At 39.7% G+C, this 16,037-nt stretch overlaps 1 protein-coding gene and 2 pseudogenes across 4 annotated transcripts in view; 1 reads left to right on the forward strand and 2 right to left on the reverse strand.

Moving 5' to 3' along the window:
• The window catches only part of PHKA1 (phosphorylase kinase regulatory subunit alpha 1), a 208,119-nt gene that overhangs the window by 45,787 nt on the left and 146,295 nt on the right, over positions 1-16,037 (forward strand). The gene's annotated exons all lie outside the window — the stretch shown is intronic.
• LOC107540788 (mortality factor 4-like protein 2) lies at positions 7,034-8,142 on the reverse strand (annotated as a pseudogene).
• Positions 13,015-13,622, reverse strand: LOC107540796 (large ribosomal subunit protein eL15 pseudogene; annotated as a pseudogene).

Genomic DNA, 16,037 nt, shown 5'->3' on the forward strand with positions numbered 1-16,037 from the left:
TTTCACAACTTACACTTAAGTCTTTTATCCATTTTGAGTTTATTCTGGCCTATGGTGTAACTTGGTAGTCCAGTTTCATTTTTTAATGTACCTGTCCAGTTTTCCCAACATCATTTATTGAAGAGACTGTCTTTACTCAATTCTATGCTCTTGCCTCCTTTGTCAAATATTGATTGAGCATAATGGCTTAGGTCAATTTCTGGGTTCTCTGTTCTGTTCCATGGATCTATATGCCTGTTCTTGTGCCAGTACCAGGCTGTTTGGATCACAGTGGCTTTGTAGTATAACTTGATACCTGGTATTATGATCCCTTCAACTTTGATCATCTTTCTCAAAATTGCTGCAGCTATTTGGGGTCCTTTTTTTTTTTTGGTTCCATATAAATTTTTGGAGTATATGTTCTACATCTGTGAAATGTACAATTGGTATTTTAATAGGGATTGCATTGAATTTATAGATTTCTTTGGGTAGTATGGACCTTTTAATGATGTTAATTCTACCAATCCATAAACACAGTATATTCTTCCACTTGTTTGTATCTTCTCTGTCTCTTTTTTCAACATTCTGTAGTTTTCTGAGTACAGTTCTTTTAATTTCTTGGTTAAGTTTACTCCTAAGTATCTTAATTTTTTTTTGTTGCAGTGGTAAATGTTATTGTTATTTTTAGTTTCTCTTTCTGAGAGTTCATTATTGTTGTATAAAAATGCCATTAATTTCCAGGTGTTAATTTTGTATCCTGCTACATTGCTGAATTTATTTATTTATTCATTTATTTTTAAAATATATCTTTATTGATTTCAGAGAGAGGAAGGGAGAGGGAGAGAGAGAGATAGAAACATCGATGATGAGAGTCATCATTGATCAGCTGCCTCCTACATGCCCCCACTGGGGATTGAGCCCACAACCCTGGCATGTGCCCTGACCTGGAATCGAACCACAATCTCCTGGATCTTAGGTCAATGCTCAACTGCTGAGCCATGCCTGGCCAGGCCTGAGTTAATTTATTAAATCTTATAGTTTTTTGGTGGAGTTTTTAGGGTTTTTTATGTATAATATCATGTCATCTGTGAATAATGAAAGTTTTTCTTCCTCTTTTCCTTTTTGGATGCCTTTCGTTTTTTCTTCTCATCTGATCGCTACGGCTAGGGCTTCCAGTACTATATTCAATAAGACTGGTGAAAGCAGACATCTCTATCTTGTTCCTGTTTTTAGGGGAAATGGTTTTAGTTTTTGCCCATTGAGTATGATGTTGGCTGTAGGTTTGTCATATATGGCCTTTTTTATGTTGAGGTATGATCCCTCTGTTCCTACTTTGCTGAGAGTTTTTATCAAAAATGGGTGTTGGTTTTTGTGGAATGCTTTTTCTGCATCTATTGATATGATCATGTGATTTTTGTCTTTCAATTTGTTTATGTGATGTATCACATTTATTGTTTTGGGAGTATTGTACCAACCTTGCATCCCTGGAATAAATCCCACTTGGTCATGGTGTGTGATCTTTTTAATATATTGCCAGATCCAATTTGCTAATATTTTGTTGAGGATTTTAGCATCAATGTTCATTAGGGATATTGGCCTGTAATTTTCTTTCTTTGTAGTGTTTTTATCTGGTTTTGGAATTAGGCTAATGCTGGCCTCATTAAAAGAGCTTGGAAGTATTCCTTCCTCTTGGGTATTTGGAATAGTTTGAGGAAGGTAGGCATTCATTCTTCTTTGAATATTTGGTAAAATGGCCCTGTGAAGTTGTCCTGACCAGGGCTTTTGTTTGCTTGGAGTTTTTTGATTACTGCTTTAATTTCACCTGTTATTGGCCTATTCAGATTTTCTGATTATTCATGATTCAACTTTGGAAGATTGTATTTTTCTAGGAATTTGTCCATTTCATCCAGGTTGTCCAGTTTATTGGCATATGGCTGTTCATAGTATTTTCTTACAATCCTTTGTATTTATGTGGTGCCAGTTGTTACTTCATCTCTTTTGTTTTTTTATTTTATTTATTGGGGTCCTCTCTGTTTCTTGATGAGTCTGGGTAGTGGTTCATGAATCTTCTTTATCTTTTCAAAAAACCAGCTTTTGGTTTCCTCAATCTTTTGTATTTTTTATTTATTTATTTTTAGTCTCTATGTCATTTACTTCCACTCTGACCTTTATTATTTCCTCCCTTCTACTTACTCTGGGCTTTTATTGTTGTTCTCTTTCTAATTCTTTTTTTTTTTTTTTTAATCCTCACCTGAGGATATTTTTACCATTGCTTTTTCAGAGAGAGTGGAAGGGAGAGAGAAAGAGAGGAGGAAAGAAACATCAATGTGAGAGAGACACACTGATTTGTTGCTTCCCACACATGCCCCAGACAGGGTCGAGCCTGCATCTAACCCGGGACCCTTTACTCCACAGGTGGACGCTCTAACAACTTAGCCAAACTGGCTAGGGCTCTTTCTAATTCTTTAAGATGTAGTATTAGATAGTTTATTAGAAGTTTTTCTTGTTTTTTGAGGTAAGCCAGTACTGCTATAAACTTCCCTCTTAGGACTGCTTTCATTGTGTCCTGTATATTTTGAGTTGTTGTGTGTTTGTTTTCCTTTGTTTCCAGGGAGTTTTTGATTTCTCCCTTGATCCCTTTGGTAACCCATTCATTGTTTAATAATGTTATTTAGCCTCCATGTGTTTGAAAGTTTTTGAGTGTTTTTACTGTAGTTTATTTCTAATTTCATGGCATTGTGATCCGAGATGCTTGATATGATTCCAATCTCCTTGAGAAGGATGTATATATATCCTGCAGCTTTGGGGTGAAATTTTCTGTAAATGTCCATTAAATCCATCTGATCTAGTGTGTCATTTAGGGTGACTGTTTCCTTGTTGATTTTTTGTCTGGAAGACATATCCAGTGAAGTCAGTGGGGTGTTAAATCCCTACTATGACTGTATTGCTGTCAATCTCTCCCTTAAAGTCCTTTAGAAGTTTTTTTTATAAATTTATGTGCTCCTATATTGGGTGCATATATGTTTGCCAGGGTTATATCCTATTGTTGGATCAATCCTTTCAGTATTATGCAGTGACCTTTCTTTTTTTCTTCTTCTTCTTTTTTTAATATATCTTTATTGATTTCAGAGAGAGGAAAGGAGAGGGGGAGAGAGAGAGAAACATCAATGATGAGAGGGTCATTGATCAAGCCTGCAATCGGGCATGTGCCCTGACCGGGAATCGAACCTCGAACACCTGGATCCTAGGTCAACGCTCAACTGCTGAGCCACGCCCGGCTGGGCTGCAGTGACTTTTTTTGTCTCTCGTTATGGTCTTCATTTTGAAGTCTGTTTTGTTAGATATGAATATTGCTACCCCAGCTTTTTTTTCAATTCCATTTGCATTGAAAATTTCCATTTCTTCACTCTCATCCTGTGTGAGTTTTTTGTTTTGAGGTGGGCCTCTTGTAGACAGCATATATTTGGGTCATGTTTTCTTATCCACTCAGCTACCCTATGCCTTTTTATTGGAGCATTTATTCCATTAACACTTAAGGTTATCATTGATAGGTGTTTAACTATTGCCATTGTAATTCTTTATGCCTGTTTCTCTCTCTATATATTTCTACTTATTAAAGCGGTGCCTTTAACATTCTTGCAATGCTGGTTTGGTGGTCATAAAGGTTAAATTCTTTAGCCTTTTTTAGTCTGAGAAGCTCTTTATTTCACTGTCTACCTCGAATGTTTGCTGTGCTGGATAGAGCAGTCTTGGTTTCAGATCCTTGCTTTTCATTACCTTTAATACTTCATTCCATTCCCTTCTTGCCTGTGGCGTTTCTGATGAGAAGTCAGCCTTATGGGAGCTCCTTTGTAGGTAGGTGATTGCTTTTGTCTCGCTGCCTTTAAGATTGTCTCTTTTTCTTGAATTTTTGCATTTTAATTATTATGTATCTGGGCGTGGGACTCTTCGGGTTCTTCTTGCTTGGGACTCTCTGTGCCTCCTGAACTTGTGTCACTTTTTTCTTCACCGGGCAAGGGAAGTTTTCTGCCATTATTTCTTCAGAGAAATTCTCTATCACTTGCTTATTCTCTTCCCCTTCTGGCATTCCTATGATGAGAATATTGTTATTTTTCATGTTGTCCCACAGCTCCCTTAAACTTTCCTCCTGTTTTTCAATTTTTTCTTTTGTTTTTGAATCTCTTTTTGAGTGATTTTTTCTACTGTTTCTTCTTATTCACTGATCTAATCCTCAGTTTACACTAATCTGCTATTTTTTCCTTCGAATGTACTCTATATTTCTGCTATGTCATTCTTAATTTCCTTCATAATTTCCCTATCTTTTCTCAGCATCCTTACAATCAGTATTCTGAACTCTATATCTGATAAATTGCTTATCTCCATTTCACTTAGCTCTTCTTTTGGAGAATTCTCATTTTCATTTGGGGCTTATTTTTTGTCTCCCCATATTGGCTGCCTATTTGTTTCTATGTATTAGATCTGCCAGGAACTTCAGTCTTTTTTAAGGGGTCTCTGGTGAAGGCCAGTGTCAGCTACTGTTTGTGACTGACCTTGAATGCCTTGCAAATCAGGCAAAGAATCAAAGCACCCAGAGGCTGATTGTTATTCAGTCTCTTTATGAGGCTCAGGCTGTACAAACTCCACAGGGTGGGGATGTTGATTGTTATCAGTCTCCTAATGAGCTGCAGCTGTAGAAATTCCACAGGATGGTGTGAGAAGCTTCCCAACAGGGTAGGGCTGTTGCTTTCCTCTCCAGGCAAAAACTGCTTGGACAGTAAATGTCTACCTGAGAAAGATGTCCTGTGCTGTATTGGGGAATGACTGAGCACAGAAATCCACATGGCTGCCCTTTGAACTCCATCCCCCAAGCCAGCATCCTTAGATTCTCCTCACACATCTCTATTCCACTCTGCCCGCCCTCTGCCAGAGCCCAAGGTGAATGGCTACACACAGACCTTTGTGCCTTGTCCCTTTAAGAGCATGCCTGAATTTCCAGCCATCTCTCCTTGGCAGATAGAAACCCTGCTGCTTTTCACAGCCAGATATTATGTGGGCAGCTTTCTCAGTTGTGGTGCTCTGCGCTGGGAAGCCCAACTTGGGGTTTAGGCTCCAGAGTTCTCAGTAGAAACCCCTCATCTGAGATATCTCTCAGGAACTTTAGCTTCTGCCTCCTGGTGCCCAGCCTGCCCTCTCATGTCCACACACTTCCTACCAGGCTCTATGCAGTCTTGGCTTTATGCCTGGGTTATTAGGGTGCTTTCCAACTAGTCTTCAGTTGGTTATTCAGGATGGTTTTTCTATATTTTAGTTATAATTCCAGCTTAGTCCTTGGAGAGTGTCAGTGTAGCTTTCATTCAATCCACTGCCATCTTGGAATCCTCTCATTTGTTTATTTTTGCTTTTACTTCTCTGGTCTTTGAGGTCAAATTCACTAAAACTCCTCTATAATCAAGGTCCATAAGTTTAGTGCCTGTTTTCTTCTATGTATTTTATTGTTTCAGGTTTTATATTCAAATCTTTAATCCATTAGAGGTAATTTTTGTGTATGGCATCAGATAGCAGTCTAGTTTTATCATTTTGCATGTGGCTTTCCAGTTTTCCCAGTACCATTTATCGAAGAGACTTTCCTTTCTCCATTGTATGTTTGGGTTAACTTTTTTGAAAATTAGTTGCCCATACACCTCTGGGTTTATTTTTGGCCTTTTAATTCTGTTCCATTGGTTTGTGTCTGTTTTTCTGCTAATACCATGCTTTTTAAAAAATATATATTTTCTTTTAAATATGTCTTTATTGATTTCAGAGAGACTGAGGGAGAGGGAGAGAGAGAAACATCAATGATTTGAGAGTCATTGACTGGCTGCCTCCTGCACGCCCCCCAATGGGGACTGAGCCCGCAACCTGGGCATGTGCCCTGACCAGGAATTGAACCTTGATCTCCTGGATCATAGGTCAGTGCTCAACCCCTGACCTACACCAGCTAGGTTAAATATGTTTTTACTGATTTTTAGAGAGAGAGGAAGGGAGAAGGATAGAGAGATAAAAACATTGGTAAGAGAGAATCATCATCCATTGGTTGCCTCCTGCACGCCCCCCACTTGATATGGAGACAGAAACCTGGGTATCTGCCCTGAATGGGAATCAAACAGGTAACCTCTTGTGTCATGGGTCAATGCTCAACCACTGAGCCACCTCGACCTAGCATACTATGTTTTTTTAAAATTTAGAGGCAAATTTTATTTAAGATCTTTTTTTTAAAAATATATCTTTATTGATTTCAGAGAGAGGAAAGAAGAGAGAGAGAGAGAGAGAGATAGAAACATCAATGATGAGAGAGTCATCGATCAAGCCCACAACTGGGCATATGCCCTGACCAGGAATCAAACCCCGGTCACCTGGATCCTAGGGCGATGCTCAACCACTGAGCCACACCTGACCAGGCTTATTTAAGATCTTTAATACAGTTCCTAAAATACCAACTTCTCTAGAAAACCCTGGTTACACAGTAATGCACTACCTCTGTCATATTAGAATGTACATTAGACTCAAATCCCAAAACCATCAAACAAGCCACCATCCTTCAACAATTTGAGCAAAGATTGAATGCCTGAAGAACAACAGAGCTGGACTTGCAGAGGATAGGCTGTTTTACTTCATGCACCATTAAAAGGAGCATAAATGCATGCGTTTTCAGTATATACATTAAATTGAACCTTTGGCACTAGGAATCAGTGCATTTTGTCATGTGACATTAACACATAATTAGAAAACTGTGTAGTGTCAAAGTGATAAAACCAGCAGCATTCAAGCAACGTTGTCAAGGAGGAAAATGTTCTATTGAATCTTTCTTCTTTTTCTCATTACTGCATACACTGGTAGCAACTTCGAAATGAGAAAAGGAGCTTGCGCTCCTTTTATTTTCTGTTTAAAACAAAGCAGAAAACAAACAGAAGCATAAGCCCTGATATACATTAACCATTTTAAAGAACATCAATTATAGAAGAAAAAACAGAGTGTTTACAGATACCAGACATAATAGTGAGCGGTCAGTAGACCCTCATAGGGCATTGCTATGATATTCAGCTGAAGCCACTTGGTAATCACTGCCAGTAAACAGAGACACAGCATTCCTTGCCAGATATTTTAGGAAATCATGCAAGTAGCCCAACAATCATCTAAGGCTCTTCCTGTCAAGGAACATATACACTAACATTGTTCTGATTCTTATGAATAATCTCTTTAGGTATGAATGGCTCACCATAATCCTGGAACATCAGCACATTGAGGATTTTGCCATACTGGAGCCTCTCAAATTTGTAGAGCAGCTGAGTCCCAACATCACTTTGAAGTATTCTTTCATTTCTGCCACAACTTTATTCACTGCAAATTCCTTATTATCAACATTCCTTGCTATTTCCTGCAATTTGCATAGTCTTCCAGAATGGCATCTACATTTTTTTTTTTAGCAGGGAGTGGAAACAGCTGCTTCTGCCTGGTAAATAAGTCTTAGTTCTCAACAAGTCATGGTTTGCCCTAGCTAGTTTGGCTCAGTGGTTAGAGTGTTGGCCCATGGACTGAAGGGTCCCAGGTTCAATTCCGGCCAAGGGCACGTACCTTGATTGCAGGCTTGATCCCTGGCCCTGGTCAGTGCATGAGCGGGAGGCAACCCGTCGATGTGTCTCTCTTACATGGATGTTTCTCTCCTCCGCTTTCACTCTCCCTGAAAAGCAATGGAAAAAATGTCCTCAGGTGAGGATTAAAAAAAAAAGAAGAAGAAGTTATGGTTTAATTCTTCAGAAATCTTCACTTTAACTTTCATTCTGTTCTTAAATACCTCCTCACTTTCAACAGTGGGGTCTGCCTAGGCCATTTTCTTCTGAGCTGGCTGAGGGGCTTCACTGCTACAGTCACCATCTCCATTTCTAGGAGTCTTCTATTTGGTATTTCTTGTCTTCTTCACAGATCTTGAAGGGGGGTTCACATTGCAACCCCCCCATTTGCCCAGGAGGGCTGGTTCCAGATTCTTCTGCTGTGGGCCAGCTGTCTTCTTTCCTGAGGAGGCTCCTCTCATCTTACTTCTCTGCATATTTCTTCCAGTTGGTATTCTGAAATTGTCATTTTCTGCAGATGTCCAGGAGTTTGAGAGCCCTGCTTTCTGGTACTCATCCAACCCTATTTTTATTTCAATCCATAATCCTCTAACTTCTTGCTCTTCCATGAACTACCAGTATTTTCCCAGATGGAATCTTACAGTTCTTCTGGGATGATCGGGAAGGATGAAGTGGGAGACACAGTCCAAGATTCTGTAATCAGGATCAGATCTTCTGATACTTACTATACAGCAAACTAAGCATTTCTGATAGTGGCCTGAAATGAAAATCCAGCTCCTTCCAGCAGCTTACGTGTGATTACTGCTGTCCCTCCAACACTGTAGTCAATGACATACTGTTTTTTATTTTATTTTAACAAACATTTATTCCTTTAATTGAACAACTTCTACATGCAAAATAGATTGCTTAAGATTTTTGAGTGGAAAGGAATTTAGATCTCAAGAGGGTTTATGAGTCTGCAACATGTTTTCTGGAAATCATATAACTGAACCTTTTAAGACCCCTGAAAAAATAAGAAAAATTGGTTTAAAAGGAAACCAACAATTTGATTTTAAAACCTATTAAGTCATCAAACCCAGAATTGGAAATTGGGGACAGTTCCTCTTTTACATTTTCTACATGCTCAAATTTACCCTGGAAAAAGAAGCTTAGTCTACTGGAAGACAAGAGGCAAACAAGATGTGGTGGTATACTGTAACATTAAGGTGGACACAATTTAAGGCCTGGAAAGTAATGTGGAATGGTATGGATTTTGAGGCTACTTTGAGCAGGGATGAGAAAAATAACTAGACAATGCATAAGGTTAGACTGGAAACTATGAACTTGTATTCACACCAACTGCATGACATTTCTCGGTAGCCTTATAAGAATAATGGATATAGTGGGCTGACTTGAGAGGACTGATTGGACTAAGCAATAAATTACTTTTAAATAAAGCCAACCATATTCTACCCCCTCAAGGTGGCTAGAGGGTTCATAATGGTTACTAATTAACACAACACACCTTAAAGTTAATTCCATTTTCATTTACTTTATGTACAATTTCCATCAGTTTCAATAGACACCAGTGTAATTACCATTACTACTTTGCATGAAATTCAATATTCTACACATCCCATGAGTCATGGGATTGAAGTGGGAGCGTCCACCTTTTATGTGAAGGTCAATGGTACTGTGGAGACCAAGGCTATTTTGTTTAGGTAAACCAGGATGTTTAATTTTTTTAAAATTATCTTTACTGTTGAAAGTATTACAGGTGTCCCATTTCCCCCCCCCCACAATTGACCCCCTCCACCTCACTCCCACTCCCGCCCCAGGCCTTCACCCTGTTATTGTCTGTGTCCACAGGCTATGCATATATGCATATAAGTTCTTTGGTTAACCTCTTACCACCCTCCACCCTCTTCCTTCTTTCCTCTGAAATATGATCGTCTGTTGCATGCACCAATGTCTCTGGATCTATTTACTTCATAAGATTCTGTTGTTCATTAGCTTCTTCTTAAAGAAGACCCTTCAACATTTCTCGTAGTGCTGGTTTGGTGGGGATGAACTCCTTTAGCTTTTTCTTCTTTGTGAAGCTCTTTATCTGACCTTCGTTCTAAATGATAGATTTGCTGGGTAGAGCAATCTTGGCTGTAGGTCCTTGTTTTTCATTACTGAACATTTCTTGCCACTCCCTTCTGAACTGCAAAGTTTCTGTTGAGAAATCAGCTGACAGTCTTATGGGTGCTCCTTTGTAGGTAACTAACTGCTTTTATCTTGCTGCTTTTAAGATTCTCTTTGTCACATGGCCAGGTGTGGCTCAGCGGTTGAGCATTGACCTAGGATCCAGGCGATCAGGGTTCGATTCCTGGTCAGGGCATATGCCCCGATTGTGGGCTCGATCCCCAGTTGGGGGCATGCAGGAGGCAGCTGATCAATGACTCTCTCATCATTAATGTTTCTCTCTGTCTCTCTCCCTCTCCTTTCCTCTCTCTGAAATCAATAAATATATATATATATTTTTAAATATCCTCTTTGTCTTTAAGCTTTGGCATTTTAATTATGATGTGTTTTGCTGTGGGCTTCTTTGCATTCCTCTTGTTTGGGACTCTCTGTGCTTCCCGGACTTGTAAGTCTAATTATTTCACCAGGTAAGGGAAGTTTTCTGCAATTATTTTTTCAAATAGGTTTTCAATTTCTTGCTCTCTTTCTTCCCCTTCTGTAACCCCAATAATATGAATGTTGTGCCTCTTGAAGTTGTCCCAGAGACTCCTTATACTATCTTCATATTTCTGGATATTTTTTTCTCCTTTTTCTTCTGGTTGGGTATTTTTTGTTTCCTCATGTTCCAAATTGCTGTTTTGATTCTCAGCGTCCTCTACTCTATTGTCAATTCCCTGTAAATTATTCTTCATCTCAGTTCATGTAGCCTTCATTTCTGACAGGTACTTTATTAAGTCATCGATGGTCTCACTTATTTTCTTAATAGTCTTACTAATATCCTTGAGCATCCTATAACTGCAATTCTGAACTCTATATCTAGTAGCTTGCTTGGTTCTATTACATTTAGTTCCTTTTCTGGAGATTTCTTCTGTTCTTTTCTTTGTGACATGTTTCTTTGCCTCCACATTTTGGCTGCTTCCAGGTGTTTGTTTCTATGTATTAGGTAGAGCTGCTATGTCTCCTGGAATTTGTAAAGTGGCTTTGTGTAGTAGGTGTCCTGTAGAGTCCAGGGGCTCAGCCTCCCCAGTCACCTGAGCTGGGCCTTCTAGGTGCTCCCCTGTGTGGTCTGTGTGCACTGTCCTATTGTAGTTGAGCCTTGATTGCTGTTGGCATCACTGGGAGGAATTGACCCCCAGGCCAATCAGCTGTGAGGACCAGCTGCAACTACAGCCAAAGAGCTGCTGTGCTGGAGACACCCCTATGGAGCAGGATTTACTTCAGTGGAACTTTGGTGTTCACCAAGTGGGCCCTTGAGTGTGTCACTCATGGATGTGGTAGGATTGTAATCCAGCATGGTCGAGTCTGGCCACTAGGTGCACTGCCTCTGAATCCTCCCGGGAGGTGCAAAGTCAGCCTGTTCCAGTGCCTTGCCCAGGGCCACCCAGCATGAGCTACACAGCAAACTGTAGTTGGCTGCTACTTGTGCTGGGCTTGGCGTTGTCTAGGAGAGGCCAAGCTATGAGCCAATGCAGGCTGCCACTAGTGCCAGGCCTGGGGCCACTTATCAAGCTGTATGGGGCATGCTGCTGCTTGTTTGAGAGATTTTAGTAAAGTCCTAAGCATGAAGCTCGAGAGGCCACTTGCATAGAGAAGCCACTGGAAATGGCTTGGATGAGTTTGCAGGTAGGGAGTGGTGAGCTCTGCAGGAATCACCTGGGCAAGGTGAAAGGTGTGAGTCAGGTGCTGGAGATTCAAATATGGCACCTGCCTGCTGGCTCTGTGCGGGAAGGGCTTGCCAAAGGAGCAATGGCCTCTGCCAGCTCTTCTGTCTGGGAGAAAGCTGCTCCTCCACTTCTCTCCTCTATTTCAGGTAGGTTAGTTCCTCCTCAAGTGTCCCAGGTTTCTTTCAAGCTGCTGCCTGGTGCTGGGGCTCAGAGGGAGCATAGCATGTCTGAGTGAGTCCGTGCTCCTGCCCTTTAAGAGGAGCTTCCTGGAACCCCCCCCCCCCCCGCACCCTCCACAAGCCTCCTCTCTAGTTTTTATAGCCCAAAGTTGTGGAGACTTCCCCTCCTGGCCCTGGAGCCCTGGGCTGGGGAGCCTTATGTGGGGCTAGGACTCTCACTCCTCCTGGAAACCTCCATCGCCAGGATATTCTTCCCAGGTTTAAACTGTGGCTCTGGGTGTGGGCCCATGGCCGCATCTCAGGGATTCAGCCCGATCTGCCCACATCTCCACCTTTCCTACCGGTCTCATTGCTTCTTCAGTTCCCTTGTTTTAGGGCTTCTGTTCAGCTAGATTTTAAGAGGTTCTAAGTGATGGTTCTGTGTTTTAGTTGTAATTTTGATGTGGCTGTGGAAGGCAGCTGGTACAGCTGTTACATACGCCGTCATCTTGTTTCCCTGACCTCCCTCTCCAGGATGTTTAATTTTAAGAGAACCCTCTTGCACAAGATCATTCAGTTCTAAAAAATGTTGGCATTCTTTTAAACTTTTATCATTTCAGAAGCAGCAGTTATACTGGGTTAATCTGAAAATGTGAACCACCTAAGTTAACTTTCATTTTTCTGCATGGGGTCATGAGAATGGGTTAGGATATATTTTCATTCCAAGCAAAATTAAATTTAAAAATGTTTGTCCTTGCCAAACTCCAAAAAACAGCCCCTTGAGAGTAAACCAGCAGAGCATTGTATTACTCCAGTAAAGCTATAGGTTCTATCATGTGCACCAGCAAATCTACTTGGCTAGCTCTGCACTCCTCTTTAACAGAATTTACCTTGGGCCTATTATATCAAACAGCATTTTTTTTTTAAAGTTATATCTTTACTCATTTCAGAGAGAGGAAGGGAGAGGGAGAGAGAGAGATAGAAACATCAATGATGAGAGTTATCATTGATCAGCTGCCTCGTGCACACCCCCAACTGGGGATCAAGCCCTCAAACCAGGCATGTGCCCTGACTGGAAATAGAACCATAATCTCCTGGATCCTAGGTTGACGCTCAACCACTGAGCCAGGCCCAGCTGCGCCCAAACAGCATTTTAAACACTGACATAGAAAACCCTCTAATATGAAAAAGCAAAGACAAAAGTGTTTATCTTATGACAAATGAACTACACCATCACTTATAGTCTTCAAATGTTATTGCACTTTAACTTCCATAATTTCATAATGGATTTATGAAACAATCTGCAGACAACTAGTTTTAACAAATTAATTAACACTTTTAAGCAGACATGACTGTCCTAAGTTGTTTTATTAGGTGAGAATTTTACAAACTTTACTTATATTAGCAGTAACAGTGGAGCTGGAGAGTATTGAGCCTTCTCCAAGCTGCAGGGCAAGAACCAACAATAGTGTGGTGGAACTTGTGGCCCTTGCCAAGGCCACAGCTCTCACTGCCTGCAGATGTCAGCCCTCTCATCTCCTTGTGCTTGTGGACTGTTTGGTGGTCCACTGGATGTCAGGATTCTTTCTGATAGATTTATAGAATGGATCAATGAGGATAACCTCAAAGAACTTGTATGTGGAATCTTCACCAACCCAGTAAGAATTCAGGACACTCAGAGCCCCGCAGTGGTGTTTGTCTCACTCCTTCACAACAAGACTGAAGGCTTCAAGCAAACCTTAGATGGTTAACACTATGGTGGACAGGTTTCCGTAGGTTGCACCCTCAGGTCATCTTAGGCCATCACAGTGCACACAAATCTGATATATGACATAACCTTTTTTGGCCTTGTATCCTGGCCTGTGCATTTTATTGGGCCAGGTGAGGCAGGGGGCCCTGTGGAGCTCAGAGAGCTGGTGGTACTGCCAGCAGTGCACCCTGAGAAGGAAGCACATTACATTGGACTTATTCTTTCTCCATAGCTCCTGGATTTACTTGTATGCACCCATCTTAGTTTACCTGATGGCTGTGGCTAGACAAAAAGAAAGAGCCTTTCTCCAGTGCCATACTGTTTTGATTACTGTAGCTTTGTGGTATAGTTTGAAGTCAGAAAGTATGATGCCTCTGGCTTTATTCTTTTTTCTTGGAATTGATTTGGGTATTTGGGATCTTTTGTGGTCCCATATAAACTTTGGGATGTTTTTTGTTCTATTTGTGTGAAAAAATGTCATTGGGATTAAGGTAAGGATGGCATTATATCTTTATATTGCTTTAGATAATATGGCCATTTTAACAGTGTTAATTGTTCCAATGCATGAACATGTAATATCTTTCCATTTCTTTATGTCTTCAATTTCTTTTAACAATGTCATGCAGTTTTCATATACTGCTTCTTCACCGTCTTTGTTCAGTTTATTCCTAGGTATTTTATTTTTCTGTTGCAACTGTAAATGGGCTTTCTTCATTTCTCTTCATTGTCATTATATAGGAATGTAACAGATTATTGTACATTGATTTTTTTTTTTAAATCCTACACCATTACTGTATTTGTTTATTGTTTCTAATAGTTTTTGGTGGAGTCTTTAGGGTTTTCTATATATAGAATCATGTCACCTGCAAATAGTAACAGTTTCACTTTTTCATTCCCAGTTTGGATGCCTTCTATTTCTTTTTCTTGCCTAATTGCTCTGGCTAGGACTTCCACTACTGTGTTGAGTAACAGTGGTGAGAGTGGTTATCCTTGTCTTGTTCCTGATTTTAGAGGAGAAGTTTTCAGTTTTTTACCCTTGGGTATAATTCAACTGTTAGTTTGTGATTATATATATATAGCATTTATTATGTTGAGGTACTTTTCTTCTATACCCATTTTGTTGAATGTCTTAATCATAAATGGATGCTTTATCTTGTCAAAGGCTTTTTCTGCATCCATATGATGTGATTTTTATCTTCTATTTTGTTAATGTGGTATATCAAATTGATTCATGGATGTTGAACTATCCTTGTATCTATGGAATGAACCTCATATGATCATGATGTATGGTCCTTTTAATGTTTTACTGTATTTGATTTACCAGTATTTTGTTTAGGATTTTTTATCCATGTTCATCAGAGATATTAGCCTGCAATTTTCTTTTTGTGTGTTGTCCTTGCATGATTTTTGTTTCAGGGTAATGTTGGCCTCATAAAATGAGTTGGGAAGTAGTCCCTCTGCTTCAGTTTTTTGGAAGAGGTAGAGAGGACTGGTATTAAGTATTTGAATGTTTGTTAGAATTCACTGGTGAAGTCATCTGTGCTGTACTTTTGTTTTGGGGAAGCTTTTTAAAAATTTCTTATTTTTATTGACAAGGTTTATAGGAACAAATTAAATATTTAAAGTCAAAGGCCAATTCTTAGGTCTCATTTAGTTTAATCCATTCATTTGTACTAAGTGTAACTTTCTCTAATATCTTAACTTTATCAAGAAGCAAGTCAAAACTGTGAAAATACCTGTTCACAGTCAACATAGTTTTACAGATTTGTTCCATGGTGCAAAGATATTTTTATTTTAAACACAGGAGGGTTATTTTTTATTTTTTTAAATTTTATTTAAGAAAAATTTTTTTTACTTAAAATATTACAAATGTCCCTTTATCTCCCCAATGACCCATTCCACCCTGTCCCACCCCCCTCCCCAGTCCCCCTTAGCACCATTGTCCGTGTCCTTGGGTTGTGCATATATGCATATAAATTCTTTGGTTACTCTCTCCCTCTCCACCCACTCACCCCCCTCCCTCCCTCTGACATTCATCAGTCTGATCTATGCCTCCATGTCATTGAATCTATTCTGTTCATCAGTTTATTAAGTTCTTTAGATTCCACATATAAATGAGATCATGTGATGTTTGTCTTTCTCTGCCTGGCTTATTTCACTTAGCATAATTTTCTCCAGGTCCATCCATACTGTCCCAAAGGGTACTAGAACCTTCTTATTTACAGCTGCGTAGTATTCCATGGTGTATATGTCCCACAGCTTTTTTATCCACTCATCTACTGATGGGCACTTGGGCTGTTTCCAGGTCTTAGGTATTTTAAACTGTGCTGCTAGGAACATAGGGGTGCATATATTCTTTCTGATTAGAAAGCATGGGAGGTTTTTAATTAGTTTCAATTTCCTTACTAGTGATCCATCTATTTAGGTTTTCCACTAATTCTGATTCAGTGAAGGAAGGTTGTATACTTCTATGAATTCGTCCATTTCCTTTAAGTTATTGAATTTGGTGGCATATAGACTTTCATAGTATTCTTATCTAATCCTCTGTACCTCTTGATGGTGGTGTAACTTCTCTTTCATTTCTGTTTTTTTTATTTTTTTTTATTTAAGTCCTTTTTAAGCCTATGTTTGTCTTTAGAGCTGAGATGAATCTCCTGCAGGCAAATTAGAGGTG

Source organism: Miniopterus natalensis, chromosome X (genome assembly GCF_054644295.1).
Source record: "Miniopterus natalensis isolate mMinNat1 chromosome X, mMinNat1.hap1, whole genome shotgun sequence".
Lineage (NCBI taxonomy): Eukaryota > Metazoa > Chordata > Mammalia > Chiroptera > Miniopteridae > Miniopterus > Miniopterus natalensis.